The sequence below is a fragment of the Sebastes umbrosus genome, chromosome 9 (genome assembly GCF_015220745.1).
Source record: "Sebastes umbrosus isolate fSebUmb1 chromosome 9, fSebUmb1.pri, whole genome shotgun sequence".
Classification (NCBI taxonomy): Eukaryota; Metazoa; Chordata; class Actinopteri; order Perciformes; family Sebastidae; genus Sebastes; species Sebastes umbrosus.
The window spans coordinates 11,375,428-11,392,614 of NC_051277.1; positions in this window are offsets into that span (position 1 = coordinate 11,375,428).

Sequence of the window (17,187 nt, forward strand, 5' to 3'; positions counted from 1 at the left end):
GTCTTTCCTCTCATGCAAGGCCTGTATACTTCTTTTATTTGATGTGTGTGCTATTGTTAAGATTTCATATCAATAAAAATTAAACCTGTAAATGCTAGTAAGTGATTTACATTTCACCTCTGGGTCGATAAAATAAAGGCTGTTATTGGTTTTATGATTGCCGTTTCAGGATGGAGCGTACTATTTATTTGGCCTTGTAGTCCTTCAGAAGGAAGCGAGCGGCTCACAGTCTTTTTTCTGTAAACAGCCTGAGTCGTAAAGGCGGAAAAGTGGCAGATTCATTTTTGCCTATTTCTCAGCTCTCGACGCGTCACGCAAACCCAACACATTGCTGACGTCAGGAAGGGATTTACTCGCCTCCCTTGAATATTCTTTTACAGTGGCCGGGTCCCTGGTGTCTTGTAGGTCTAAAAGCCATGCGAACAGGAAACCACAGAAGTAAGCTACCAACTACCGCCCCTCCCTTTACTCCAAAAGCCCTGGAAGACTGCAGCGTGGTGAGACTCAAGGCCAACAATGTGCCCACGGCCCGTGTTCACATCCTCTCTGGAAGCGCTGCCTTTCCCCAGTCCCTTGCAATATTTTGGGGCGGAAAAGGCCTCAGTTATACGAGGACCGGCAGACCATTGTGTGTGGCTGTGATTCATGCGAAGCTGTATGAACAGTTAAGTAGTTACGGCTGCAGCCAGAGCCAAAGGTATTCCCTCAAGGTTCAGTTAAATTTCAGATTTGGCTTCATTCTAGGATGGATACAAGTATTTCTAAAGAGGAAAAACAATACAAATTTAAATAAACATGGAGGAAACTGTAGATGTTACATAACCAATTTAGAACAATAGCTACCACTATTAAGTTATACTGTATTTTAACAAAAAGCCAACTAATTGTGTGGCATTGAGGACATAACCTTCTTGGTATATATCAACATGGTCATGAGTAATTACATACATGAATGCAAAAATATTGACAAGTACAAACTGTAGGAGCTAATGTAGAGATGAGGCTCTAATGGGTCTTAAAATGCTGCTTTGATGGATTTATCTGAGATCAATGATGAGCCTCCAATTACCTTAAATAATCATTAGCTTGTATTCAAGATGTCAATAAAAAGAGGCTGCATTAGCTTCTTTGTATGTTCACTTTATGTGGTGGTTGAGTTCTCTCACAGTTGGACCGCTAAATCTGTTAAAAACACAGCCTGGTCTCCTAAAAAATACGTTCCCATACATCGAAACTACATTGTCAATTATATTTCAAGGGAACACCTTCTCTCCTGGTTTACGTTTGTATTTGACGTATCACAGATACGTTAAATCAAAGTCCACGTAAGTCCGCATAAGGACTTTCACACAGGACACTGGTGTTCGGATCCTGTGTTAAAACAAAAGTAACGTAATTATTTTAACCCAAACCATGATGTTTTACTAAACCTAACCAGGTAGTTTTATTGCCTGAACCTAAACGTAATGGAGAATGCAGTTTTGAAACGAAGAAAGCACCACAAGTGGTTAAAACATTATAAAGTTGATATACACGAAAGTGGAAATTGATGATATTTGTTGAAATTGATGAAAATTGTTGATATGAAACGTATTTCTGGTTCAGAAACGTCAAGATTCAACGTATCTGTGGCGTGCAGAAATGTATAATGCCAACATTTTATTCTGGCCATTGGGTTGTAAAAACACATGCAATTACATTGTATGTCTTGCCATCATTGAAAAAAGGTACACAAACACATGTATTCTTCAAGAACACAGTTTATACCCAACAACAGCTACTTCGTGCCACAATGTTGAACTGAAAAAAAACAGCACTCAAGTCTATAGTTCAGGTCAAGATTCCAGCGTTGAAGCTAATTTCACATCCAACTCTTGACAGTTTAATCATCCTTTTAGTTACAACCTCCTCGTTCATTTACATAGATCATAAAATGCATGAGGGGATTAGATAATTCCTAACAGAACCTCCTCCATATTAATAGCAACATTCACAACGTTATGGCACTTGCATTAATTTGTGTGGGCAATGACATTAGCTGCGATCGCTTTGCATTTCGGGCCAATTCGCTGGGGCAGTCGACCGGATCGGCAGCCTCAACCCCCCCCACACACACTCCCCCGTCACCCCTCCCCTCGGCGACTAATGAAAAAGACATCAGCAGGCGTCGAGAAGGTCGGCCGTCCCGTTCGCCGTGACCTCGCCGTGTCTCTGTTCTCCCTCTGACAGGTTTTGATGCGTCAGGGGTGGCTGGTTTCCCGGCCAGGCGGTGGGGATGGACAGGACGGACCTTTCTTACAGCATCACTTCACTCGCAGCCTGAGGCGACAACCCTCCTTTCCTCCATCCTTCCCCCCCCCTCCCTACCTGCCTCACCCTCCCTGCACCCTTGCCACTCAATTACAATAATAGCAATAATAACCTTTATCTGTGCAATATTTGAATAGAAATGACACAAGACAATGAGATACAGAACAAAATAATCAGTTAAAGCCCAGACGACAAGAACTAAAGGTTAATATAATGGTTTAAATAATTATAATAAAATATATATTCATCAACTGTCCAAAATGTATCCCACCTATCGCCCAATGCATGAGATTCCAGCCCTCTATGAGACTGAACCACGGATGACACACCATAACAGTCGTCTTTATCCTCAACCTCCGACAGACCAAGATACCCCCGCCTGAGGATCTCTATAGGTACAACCCGGGTTGCAAAGCAGTAAAAAAATCTGAGATGTAGCTCGGAGCTAGACCCGTCACTGTCACATCTAGAGTTGAAGTCCATCACCTTGCCTGGAGAGCAAGGTGACGATGGCTCCCCGGATCCCCACCAGGTGTTCCTGTGTCCCCTTAATGAAACACAAAGGGCAGTCGGTTGAGACGGAAAGAGCCAAATTGAATCGGGGGCCTCTCCTTTTGTGTGCTGCATTAACAACTCAATTAAATGCCAGCAAGCATCTGCTGCTATGCCAGTCTGGCATGAATACCTTACTGACTCTATCGTTGTTCAGACTAAGAGGGGGCGAGACACAATAACAGAGAGAGAGAGAGAGAGAAAGAGGATATCGTTGCAGGTACTCTAATCCTTCTCACTGACATTCTTATTAATCCTCAAGGTGAGATGTGCACAGTTTATATAAGAATTCATAGATAGCAAGATAGCTAAAGAGATACATATACAGTAGGTACACAAATAGGCAACACACACTATACACATTTGTCTTGGAGTGGATATGACAAAAGATACGATAGAATAATTTAATATTGTAGGTTGATTTATAGAGCATTTTTTCGTTTAATAAGCAGTTAGAAATACATGCAGAAAAACAGCATGATAAATGAAAACAAAGCAATGTATTCTCATAGAATGGTTCGTATGATATCTTACGCAAAAGTTGTTCCTCTTTTTTCGTTTGTTTTCCTACGAATGTCCAGCAACATGCGTCAATTTCCGCTCATTACATGCGCACTGTCTTTTCAAAATAAACTTCCATCTTCACAGGAAACAACTTCCTTAGGTTTAGGCAACAAAACTATGTAGTTAGATTTAGGAAAATATCGACTTGGTTAGGATTAGGTAACAAACCTACTTAGTTAGGTTTAGGAAAAGATCATGTTTTGGCTTAAAATAACACCGGAAGTGGTGTTACTAAAGTACGTAAGTTACGTGACAAATCAACATTGACTTCTGGTTTCACATGGGACACAAACACTGGTCTCCTGGCGAAAGTCAGATATTTTTTGACCCACCCATCCACCCGAACCTCCTCCCTATGTGGCGTTTACCACTCTTTATATTTCCTGATTTTGTGGGATGTACATAAATTACAGTGCCTTACTTTTGTAGGTATAGCTACGAACAGTGTATGAGACCAGCCTGAATAAAGAAATGTAAATTATTAAAATTTTAAATGATTTATAAAATGTTCAAGTAGCTCAATTATAATAAGAAGAATAATATACAGTACTAATACTATATCAAAAGCTTACTATAAAGCATCAGGGTCCAATTATTGGCAATTTAACACATCTAGCTCCTCAGAACAGCAAATATCCTGTAATCTGTTGTCAGCTACCATCTTTCACTTCCTCCTAAGGCAACATTAAAGCTCAGTATGTAACACTGTTGGAGGTTGTGGTGAGACGGAGGGAGGGGAACACGAGGGAGAGGAAGAGAGAGAGTGGGAGGAAGGAGAGACTGTTCATCCCAGTCTGGGAGTTCATCCATCATTGGAATCAGTGTGTGCTGTAATTACTGTGTCAAATAGATGGGATGATGCCTGGGAGGAACGTGCGAGTGTTTGTGTGTGTGCATGCATGTATGGGTGTGGGTGTGTGTGTGTGTGTGTGTGTGTGTGTGTGTGTGTGTGTGTGTGTTTGTGTGCGTATATAGGTCTGCATGCACTGAGGATGTCTGCATGTGTTTGAGAGGTGTCCCATGGACACCTTATCTTCATAATCACCCCCGCACACACACACACACACACACACACACCAAACCGCTCCCTCCTCCACTGTCATCTGTCATCCATAGCCGGCGCTGTCAACTGGCGCTGTCATGCATTGCCAACATCGGGCAGTCAGGAGAGGAAGTCTTAACTCTTTCAGCGGCGGAGCCCTGAGAGGATCCAGGAGGATGCAGCTATTTAAGGAATGCGCGGCATAAAGGATGGATGAAGCGACTGAAACATGGGAAGCGTGGATAATGTGGGGTATTGGTGGTGCTCACGGTTTTTCTACGGTTGTCTTTTGGTGTTGTTGATGTGCTGTACGGCAGACGTTACGTCACGATACAGAAAATACTAGAGGTTGATCGATGTGGGTTTTTGAAAAGCTGATTAAAAAATATATATATATTTTATAGCAATAAAAAATTCTGGATATACACAAAATTGAAATGGGCACAAATGTGCTACGCAAAGAAGGTTTTTGAGTTTGTTAGCAGCTTTTTAACGTAGTGTACAATAGGTTTGAAGCTAGTAATACAATATCAGTGATTCCCAACCAGGGATACTTGTACCCGGGGTACTTCTGAAGTTTCTTGGGAGTAGTGGAAACATTGTGCAGTAACTAAATACATATTACAGTTTGAATATAATATATCTTCATTGTGAGTCAGCTGTAACACCTGAACACCATGTGACGAGAGTGAGTTTAAACTAGTTAGCAAGCGAGCAGAGAAGTTGATACAGTAATCGAGTAACTGATAAATGGTTGAAATAAATGATGGATTTGATGAAGGGGTATGAGTTCATCTAACAAGGCTGTGGCGCCACATCTGACAAAAATGTTTGGGAACCACTGCACTATATCATTTTAATCTTATTAATTCTTTTTGGGGAGGTGCAGGGGTTATTTAGGGAGAGATAGCAGATCAGCAGTATACAGTATGTCACATAGACGTGGTGTACATCATCTGAAAGCTGGGAACCTGGAGATTAATTTAAGATGCTGCTCAGCACTGTGTGTCAAGTTGTTCTAGTCATAAATCAGTAAACATTGTGTTTTGATTAGGCGCCTATTCAAATGTTGAAGGTGTAGAGTGTATAAGTGCTTAGAACATTATGATGTAAGTATTTGATGGCCATTCCCATGCTCTATTATGTCTCATAAGTTGTTGCAGCGATGTATAGGTTGATACCATTTGTTACACAGATTTGTTGCACAATTTAACCATTTTTACCACTTGAGACTTGATAAAAATGGTCAAAAAGTTTCATGACGCTGTGATTGAGGTCAGAGGTCAAGGGACCCCTTTGAAGAAGGCCATGCCAGTTTTCCTCACCAAAGTTTAGCCTAAATTTGGAGCATTATTTAACCTCCTTTCTGACAGGCTTAAAACTGAGCCTGCTATAGCCTCTTAGAGACAATGTCGATCCTGTGGGTCTCTTACTACGAATAACAGTTTTTATGCTATTATAAAAGCTATATACTTGTGTAATTAAAAGCTAAATAGACTGCATCAGTTTCACTTACAAACTCAATTTCACTTTAAAAATCACCCCAAAAGAACCCTGACCAGCTAATAACGACTGCTCCTCTCTCCAGACCGTGCACTGTGGGAATGGGAGGGTGCGATGAGAGAGGGGTGTGTGTGTGTGTGTGTGTGTGTACATCTTTCTTGTGCTTGTGTCCTGTCCTCTCGCTTGAGAAGTTATCTGAAAAATGGGGAGCGTGTCCGTAAGCCATATGGCTCGGCGAGAGCAGCGACGAGGAGAGCAGCGGAGCACGTAAAGAGGTGGAAATGGTGTTAGCCGCTTGGCTGCTCAATGTTGGCAATCAAAGTCCTGGTGAACCGGTGAAAGATGTAAGCGGCGGAGAGGATCATGAGTCTGGTCACTCTATTTGGCGACGTGACAGGCCCGTCCTGATGGTGGAGCAGTTTGATCTGTTAAGCGTGCAGACTTTCCAACTGATTTCTTATGAGGGAACTCAGTTGAACGGGCAAGAAATATCCATCTTAACAAGTCATTTACTCTTGCAGTGTCTTTTTTGCCTTAAGACAAATGTTAACATTAGTCAGTAATGTGAAAGGATTGTCCTTGTTGAAGGTGCAGTCTGGATCTGAATCTCAAATACAGCATCAAAGATACAGTAATGTCATTCAAATGTAGAGGCATATTTGCTCAAACATGTAGATTTGTATCAATGAAACAAATGAAATCAACAAATAAAATAAAGAAAAAAGTGATACTTGAACTCGTTTCTCACCCTAAATATAAAACACATATTGTGCATGTTCAATAAATTATTAATAAACTTAAACTAGACTCTGAATATATAATGAATGAACCAAAGCAGCAGGTCATTACACCTCATCAACACACAAACAAATCTCCTGACAGCTAAACAAGTGTGCTTCAGATAAGCCAACAGCAGATGCCATACATACACTGCTGCCATGTCCTTGAGCAAGGCAGTGCTCCAGTACATCGATGTAGACTCTTGTGCTGCCAGTGACAAAGATTATAATTAATTATATGGGTACAGTGTGACTTGAGTTCCTTACTTGTCTCTAATTTGTGAAAAGCTGAGCAGCTCCAGGCGCTGCAGAACCTCATGAACTCATAATGTTGGCAGGATGAATTGACAGCTCTCAGCTCGACGGTTGAGCCTCTGAAATTGCCGACGTCTCAACGCAGCCTTCCCTTTTTCCCTTTTAATGGCAGCGCTGCTACTCTCAGGGGCTATTAGGGAAATGTAACATTTGGTGCCATATGCTCGCAGGTTGTTTGGGAATAGCGGCGCGGCCATATCATGACATGCTGTAGCTTACGTTTTGCCAGTTAATTACCGTCATGACATCAAAACTGGAAGCAAAGTGCAGATGCCGCGCTGGTAAAAAGCTCTCAGGGAGGGAGAGGAAGGAAGGGGAGGCTTCAGGGGAAGATCATTAAAAGATGCATTATTAAAGGTGCGATGACTGACTTATTGAAAGAGTTGCAAATCTTCCCTCTTATTTTAGATTGGTGAATGTCATATTCATTGTCATCTTGATATATTAAAATGAAATCTAGCTGTTTGCTAGTTAGCAGCTTATAACTATGAATAGCTATTGTAAGAGTGAAATTGTGTGATGTAAACATAGTTGTGCAAACATAGGTTTAGTATGTTATTGATTTGCTCTATTCCATTTTGTTTACACATATTTAGTGTTTACATTAATGTCAAGATGTTCTGTTATCAGATATTGTCAGCCACTGCTGGTATCATATACTTCAACTAGTTGGCGCTGTTCAGGCAGCTGGTAGTTTTGTGGGTGGAGAAAGAAGAAAAGGGGAGAAGAAGAGAAAAAGGAAGAGGTGGAGAGTGGAATGGCTTGATTTTGCTGTGTTCGGGAGTTCACTAAAGTTATGAGGAAAACCCGGAACGCGTTGAACTGCTTTATTCTTTCACACACACCACTGACTAATTTTCTGGGCAGTTGAATGTTTGAAAAAAAATGACATTTTATGTAACTGAATAACCGTAAAACTTAAATTAAAGGCCAAGCCCCAATTAGATGTTGAGTACCTTTCATTTGCCGGGAGTGGCTACACGTTTGGACAAATAAATGCAGGTCTCAATTAGACGTTGGGTAACTTTTGTCAATATGGACATGCTACACATTGTTGGATCGGTTAGAATCTCCACAATTCAATCGTTCAGTTCTTTTTTTACAGAAACCATGAGAGTTCAGTGATTGAAACAAATAAAAGCGCGGGCTATTAATTGCAGTTTTACTAATCCTTTATGGTAATCATTGGTTAGCCAAAGTCCTGACATCCAGACTGATGTTCCACTAACTTCTCAATATCTCTCATTAAGGGTTTCCTTCATCGATCCTTCATCGAAAAATGTGTTCCGTTGGGTTTATTATCCATATCTTAAGAAAAGTTGTATATACTACAACAATTGGTATTAGAAATTGAACCCTTGGTGATTTAAAAATGTAAACCATTGTATTTGTTAGCATTCATTATTATTAACTATTGAATAAATTGCACTACATTTGGTACACATGGTGTTCCCTGACATTTCCTGTTGCACCATCAGCAGGTCAAAGTTTTTACTTATCCTGTAAAATATCTGCATCTACTAGATAGATTGGCACAAAATGATGTAAAGACAGTCATGGTTCCCAGAGGATATATCCTATAAACCTTAGTGATCCCTGACCTTTCCTCTAGTACTAACATGAGGTCGACATTTGTGGTTTTTGAGCGAAATGTTTCACCAACTATTGGATGCATCGCCACGGAATCTGGTACACACATTCATGTTCTGACTTTTCCAGCGGCATCATCAGTGTGTTAGCATCAGATGTTCTTGCCTGGCCAAATTACATACTGTTGAGTGAGGCTGGATTTTTAGTAACTTGCATTATTACAAAATATCAATGTGATTTTGAATGAGGTTTTCTTACTTCTGGAACAAAGCTGGAAAGATACGGTTTCACTTTGGCTCTCTATCTAAACATACTTCAGTGATATTCTACTTTACCACAGCTAAATGTTTGAATACAGCAACGCTGATAAAATCTACAGTCTTGGTGATACTGAAAATGTTTGATACACTCATAAATAGAGCTGTGATTGTTATACATGGAGCTCAGTGTATGTGTGCACATGTGTGTATATGTGTGTGTGTGTGTGTATTTGCATTTAATATCCCCTGCAATGAAGAAAGCCAGCCATGGCCCAAAAAGCCCAGGGGCTATTTATAGTGGGCAGCAGGCTGAGTGGCAGACTTCTCTTAATCAGCATGCTAGTACGAGAGGTAATTTAAAGACGCCTCGCCGCTGACAAGAATTAAATTGTGTTTTGATTTTCTCATTAGCCTAATCTCAAGTGGGCCTCGTTATTGTGTAATTTTCCTGCCTTGACACGACATCTTGTTTTGGGCGATGACAGCCGTATGCCGCCGTTTTGGGGACAGGGGCAAAGGGTGGCAGCGCCGGCGGGAGTTGGGGGGGGGTGGAGGGGGGTTGTTCCATGGTGACAGCTCAAAGTTATTTGGTTGGCTGTTCCTTCTGGTACACCTCCCACTCCCTACCTCACATACACACACAGATACACAAACAAACACACAACCACGACTGATGGGATAGTTGACGTTCGATGGCTGTAGGGGGTGTTGAGGAGGTCCAGACGTGTGTGTGTGTGTGTGTTCAGTTGGCGAACGGCGCGCAAATGAATCTTTCAATGTCACTTTGTGGCTGAAGGTTCGTCATCTTAGCAGCCAAGATAATTCACTTGCCATTGTGTATGTGTGTGTATCTGTAGGTTGATGTGAGGGCGAAACAGACCCGCAGTTTGCTTCAATCTGTTTCATCTGATTTATCAGTTAATTATTATTCATAACGGTCAGGAAAGTCAGTTGCTTGTCCAGGAAAAACCTCCGATATCTTCCTCATCACCTCTCCTCTTAGATTTCAAGCCAGCATCCATTTTTGGATACAAATGAGTAGTTTATTTGTCAAAGATTTTATTTCTCTTACTATTACCTGCCCTATTCTTTTACATATGTTGTCTACTATTTGTAAAAATCCTAGGTTTTCATTTCATGCCACTAAAAGGTGTTAAGATACGTTCGCCACTCATTTTATCCTGTGATTTCAGGCCAACTAAAACCCATTTGTTTTCCAGTAAAATCTGTCATGGAACTGCACGGTAGCTATATTAAGAAAAAGCCCAAAACGTTGATATTTATGTTCCTTTGTTGGCATTTCTGTACTTCTGTGTAATAAAGTATGAAAAGGCACATTAAAGCATGACACTCTGTGGACACACTGGGATTAAAATATTGACAACAGACTCTGTTTTCTAACCCTCCCGGCCGTTTTTCATGCAGCTTTGGCAGAATTCTGGCAGAGGTGATAAATCACATCCTTTAGTATCCTGGATTCTTTTCTTGCCGCAGGTTTCTTGTCGCCAGTCTTTAGCAAGCCAAATGTGAAAGCTGTGACCTCGCCGTTGCCCTCTACACCTGTTGTGGTGAATCTCGCTCCTACAGTAGTCGAGGTATGAGGCAAAGACAGGAGACAAAGACGACTGAGGGTGAGATGGTAACTTCACTCCGCCTCAGATAAACTGCAGCAGTGATGCTTGTAATCGAGAAGCATTAAACCCTATTTTTTCAATTTACTGTCTCTGATTTTATACTTGTTAATAGTGCAAAATCAAAATAAAAGGTAAAAATAATCATCAACTATGGAATTATTTAAGTCTTTGTTCATTTCCGTCCGGAATGAGACCATAGAGAGGCGAAGTGCCTCCGAAACTGAGACTTTCTTGACTTGTAAAATTATCTTTTAAAATGACAAACATCATATGTGTGAATCATCGCGCAATTCAAATGGGATCAAAAAATATTTGTCTCTCGCCGTTGACTACCGTACATGTTTTTTCCGAAATAAGGTCCTATGGTGGTCCACCGTAAGGAGTGGGACTTCGCCTCTCCATACTGTAGCTGCAGTCCAAAGAATATGGAGCATATTGTGACAGGCTAAATGTGTTCTTTCCTCATGTCGTTGCTTGGATATTGTATAAAACAGAGGTCAAGTCAATGGAAAACAAAGTTTTTTTAGCAAGTTTAGTAAGGCATACAATGCCAATGAGTGTTGAACTGAAGATTGATCCATTAACATCATTAAGATCAATTCTGCGGTTGTATTTTTCAAGACTTTTCCATCTCTGGGGATTCAATTTCAGTTTTCATCGTCTGACGTGGAAGCTGTCAAAACAACACGGTGAAACACCCCCCTTCTGTTTTTCACACTTTCATACATCAAAGTCATAGAAGGAAGCCCAGTCCGAAGAGGTCGCAACCATCCAAACGATTTATCAAAGTGAACAATGGTGTGACTTCATCGAACCAACCGATGCCACATTAGCTGTCATCGCCACAGCCTTGGTTCCCACACGTCCACGGAGAGAGAGAGAAGAAAAATGAGTCCTTTGACACATTTTACAGAAAAAGAGGTCCAGGTTTCCAAGTCCTCATCCTTCTTTAAGCATATCCTGTTTGGGTGAGGGGGTGTCACGTACACTTTGACCCTCGTGAGCTCTCAAGGTTCCTGTCAAGGCTTCTGTTAGGAACTGAGTGGCAACTGTGCCTCATTTTAAACTCATCTCAGCCTTGTATTACAGCATCACTTGTCTTATTTTTAGGTTGTATAAAGAACACGCCTTAAGTGTTCCAATTAGTACACGGCGAAACACAGAATTATAACCCCATTTATTACCAAAACAAGTATCCTCTAATTGATCCTCTTGTTCATAAATCTTCCTGTAAGAATTATAAGCACTAGACTTTAAATTACACACATTTAATTTTCAGAACATGCAACGTGAGGCAAAACTATCAAATTACCTGAAAACTTCTATGTGCATCATTTTGTCCATTTCACAGTTTCCAAGTCTCCCTCTCTTTGGTCTAACAGCTCCAATTTACATAAAAATGAGGCTGCCTCGTGCGAGAGTGATGCAACATCTGTGCTGATCAGAATTAATTGAAATCTGTAATGTTGTGCAGCAGCGCTAATTCGCCGTGTTACTAGCAGCATATAAAGAAGCATTATGCTATTTAGGGACGTCTATTCACCACCACTGATTGAGACATGAGCTAAACACTTCACTGTACTGCAGCGCTGACGGCTGCTCCCTTTGTTGGATTTATAGCAATGATTGCCACAAATAAGCATGAATAAAATACTCAGACTCTGAAATGTAGTCTGATTACTTTCGGTCATTTACCTTGAAAATCCATCAAAGGATCGAGTAAAAGAAACACATAATCCTCATTCAAAGGTTGTAATTTTGTTATTATTATATCCATCACATTTTTCCAGCACCGTTTTCAGGAATGATCAAAACTCTCAGCTCCTGTATATAGACCTATTTTTAAATTTAGTCTGATTACAATTTTAACATCTGTATTGATCCCCATATAACAGCCCGGTCGCATGAAAAGCCGCGTGAATGACACGATAATGCGCAAGGCAAAAGCGTGCGATAAGAAGGTAGATGGGTTTACTAAACACCCAAACACAGGACTTTCAACCAGGAGACCAATGTTCGAGACCGGTGTTTTGTTTGGAAGTCATGTTTTTGACAAACGTGTTTCCGTGCTGATGTTACGTTGTTTCCGTACAACATTTACTTAGTTTATGTAGTTATTTTAAGCCCAACCATGACGTTTTTTTTTCCTAAACCTAACTAAGTGATTTTGTTGCCTAAACCTAACACATGTAATATTGATGCCTTGGCGAGGCAAAACGTGACAATGACACTCTCCATCCTCTAGTGGACTGGTGGGTCTATTACACGCTTTGTCGTGATAGTGCATAAACAGGACAGATGATGTTGATTGGCACCAGAAATCTTTTAAAAGGGATGTTGAAAAAGCAGGTCGATAGGCAGGAGTAAGGACAAAAAACGATTACTGAAACAGAGACAAAATGAAACCTGAGAAATTCAACAAAACTAGATTAGCAAAAAACAACACTTTGGCGGTACTGAGTTCCCCAGACTTTAGTTGTTCAGTCAGAAAACTGAAAAACAGTTCCCATCCACATAATAATATAAAATAAAATGCCTTCTTAATAATAATAATGAACAAATGCCTCTTCAATAATGAACAAATGCCTCTATATTAACAAACAATTAAGGAAACTGAAATATTGGTTTGTGTTTTTCCTTTTACCCTCCTTTAAAGTTTTCCCAAATAAAATACATTAAAAGAAATGGGTATAAAGGGTTTCATTGAAAATCAACAAATGAATAGAATACAAAAATACAGCCTGCAGGCGTTAGGCTATTGTAAGGCAAGCCAGCTGTTGCACAAATAGCACCTAATCGTCCCAGTGCAGGTAACCTAATTGGTTGGCACTTAACTTGTTTCCCCAACTAGGAGTCAACACTCTCAACAAACAAAACACAAAGATCACAGAATCCCAAAAGGGCCCAAAACAGACCAGAGTTTCTGGTAAAGCTGATAACACATGTTGCATTGAGTGAAGGAGAGATCAGAATGACACTGGGTGTGCAGTTTCCCTCCTCTTTTAAGCCCTACAGAAAGGGCGTCGTTACACCCTGATTGGCCAAGAGGGGAATGCACCAAGCTGCTCTCAACTATCATTTAAGAGCCAGTCCCCACACCCTGCGCAACAGGTGAACTGAATAACCCTCTAATCACTCAGCAATTCAACCAAAAAAACACCAGGGAAAAGGGAAACAACAGCAAGCACCAGAGAATTGGCAGCTGCCACAACACAAACTAATGGAGCTGTAGTATCAAAGCAACCTGCCAACTTCCTCTTCTTCCTATACTCCAGTGAATGGCATTTCACCTTCTGAGTCTCACCTAACTGGAACCTACCACCTGCCCAGCTAAGTATAGGGTGAACTAAACAGAGAGCAAGCATCAACATCTCACAGAATAATTAACAAAACATGGATGTAAGACCTCTGAGTTACTGCTGGCATCACAATCTACCTATGAGCACCCATATACACCAATGAGTGCACCAAATGTAATAATTTACTGCAGAACTACCTTATCTATCTTCCTCCATCTTAACAGTGCCGAGCCCCTCCTTTGCTAAAGAGGACATGATGAGGAAAACCTGTTTTCATTATCTCTGATTGAGCAACTGATCTAGAACAACAACAAAAGAAAAAACACTACACGTACTGTACAATAAGGTGACCACCTATCAGATCATAAACCTATGAAACAATAAAACAAAGAAATTAAACAAACGTGTGTCATTTAAATAACCTGATTGGTAAAGTATCAAATAAACTGAAACATTGGACTGAAAATAATAATTAAGCAGACACAAACACGCTTACAGCTTTCCGTTTGTCTCATGATAAATGACATCCAGCTACTATCACTCTACTCTGAACTGCCATTATGTCTATAATATACATGTTACCTGATCCTGCCGACTGTACGCAGTCTTTGAGAATGGATTAACATTGTCAACACTGGTGTTAATAATAGTTTACTTGCACAAGACAGTCAGACAGGCACTCATGGATCATGAATCATTTCTCCCTGGATTGTGTGTGTGTGTGTGTGGCGCCTGCACAGGTTCAAAGTTATTACATTAGCCTGTCCTTTACATGCAAAATATTACAACAACCTGCTCTTTCTATTTCCATTCAGACAGATTGTTCATGTGGATTCCTGTCAAAGCAACGACACCTTGTTAATTTCACTGACTAAAATCCACTGCTGCTGTATCTTACAGCAGAGAGAGTGGAGTTTCTTTCTCTAAGAAACCATCTTTGGCTGAGCGTAAATAGTACAGACATTGGCTTATTCAGAGAGCAAGGCTGGATTACCAAGCAGGTAAATCTGGAAACTGCTGCACAATATCAACTGACATGGTCAGAGCCACCTTAATCCTGAGGCCCGGTCTTTAACAGGAGCCCCATGTGAAAATCGGAGTCTAGTTGTCTAGCTTTCATGATGCATATCTTTAAATTCATTTGGACATTTCACAGAGGGCGGGAGGACCGGTGGGTTAACTCACCATTTCTTTTGCAACTGGAGCACTCTAGCAGGTTAATCCGACAGTGGTTGGTTGAGAGTGTGTTAACTAGACAACAGCAAGGACAACAGTTTCTGTTTGTCCTTTGGTACATAATTAAGGTTAATTAGCTACAGGTGCTGACTCCACAAGCAAAATTGACAATCGCTGGCTAAAATTGAGAAGTCTGCTACTCTTTCTGCATTTTGCACACAAAAAGTAGACAATAAAGTATTTTTAATTCCATTCTATATTGTTTCATGCTAATGAAAATAGAGAAGCGACAAAGGGTTTAAGATATTACACCCAAATTTGTATGTTTTACCAACTTGGAACCAGATCCGAAATGGAACTGGCTATCAGAACCGAACCTTACCTGTGTTTTCTTTTTCTTTTTTATAACATTTTATGAGTGTAAATGTATAGTATGGTATACAATATTCAAAAGGTCCAGTATTTCCATTTTCCCATATTTAACAAATCCCAATAGAAAAGAGAAAAATGAAACAAAAAGAAACAACAAAATCTAACAACAATATCCAAAAATCGAAACAAACCCATAAACCCACCCTGATAGCCTTGATGTTTGATTTAGTAAAATTGCATAGTACACTAGTTTTACTGTAATTCCACAGTATGGTATCTATTAGACAAACGGGAAGGACAGAGGACCAGGTGAATGAATACCAGACAGACGGGGTTGCTAAAATATGAAATCAAAGGTTGTTATTTCTTAGTAAAATGATCATGCGCATATTTAATTTGTGCAAGGCTCCTACTAGTGTTTTAAAGACTTTTCCATGCTGACAACAACATTATTTTGCTGTAAACACTGCACTTTTGTGACATAAAAACAGTCAAATGTGACTGCTTTGATTAAAAACACATCAGCAGCCTTCAAAATCAGCATCTGTCAAACCCCAGCTCATAAGACTTGAATGACAAGTCATCTAATTGCTTCAAGCAGCGTATTCACAGAGGCACTCCAAACACCACGGCAGCAGTAGCTAGTACCTGTGACACTGTAACACTGCGGGGTCAATGGGACAATTGCACCCATTTATTCCAGCTTAATCGGTAGAAGAGGATGTGAGAGATGATGGGGAGCAGAGGACCGGTTGGGGGTGTGGGGGGACCGCTGCAGCTAATGGGATTTGACTCTTAACCCACATGTGCATTAGGTGGGCGATGATCTGTAAAGCTGCGCTCCGCTGGGGTACGCTAGTGAGTCTCTTTTACGCCGTGATCTATTGCCCCGCTTTACCTCCGATGATCTATCACACGGAACTGGCAGTAACGGATGAGAATGATCTGCTGGAAAAACTCTCTCATTTGTCTCTGTCGCAGCCAGTGAACTAGAGGAGACGCTAATACAGGGAGACGGCCCGGGGAGGGGATATAATTATGTCTCGGGACTCTTCTGCTCGCTGGCTGAGTATGGAAGGCATATTAGGATATAATAAAGCCAGGCCTCGCTTCCCTCTGCCTCTGCTTTTCCCCCCTACTTGATTTCTTTTTTTCCCCCAATATTTTCTCTTTCACTTGCTATCTCTCGACCTCTGTCTGTTCATGTGTCTCTTGTCATCCTCCTCTTACTATGACTGTTTCTCCTTTTCTATAATTTCTCTCTCAGACACTTTCTTCCCCTCACTCGTCCTTCCACCAGCATAAAATGGCTTTCCAGTTTTGCTTTGTTATGTTTTCTATCTCTAGAAAACCTACAGTCTACCTACTGGTAGTGTTGTACAACAAAAACAAAAGCTACAGTGATTCAGATTGTCTTATTTGGTCATAACTCTTCTTTCTCTGATACTGTCACAAACTAAAAAGCAGTACAAGATGTGTTTACATTAGCATGCTTGTGCATAAACTTACACTCTGCAGGCTGGTTTCATTCACTGTTTGTAGCTATACCTACGAAAAGTAATGCACAGTAATTCATGAATAACCCATCAATTCATAATTAATGTAATCGTGAACCAGGAAATATAAATAGCGGCGAATGGCGCATAGGGAAGAGGTCGGGGTGGATGGGTGGGTCAAAAAATGCCGGACTTTTGCCCAGGCGACCGGTGTTCGTGTCCCGTGTGAAACCAGAAGTCAACGTTGATGTTTTTTGCCACGTAACTTATTTACTTAAGTTACGCCACTTCCGGA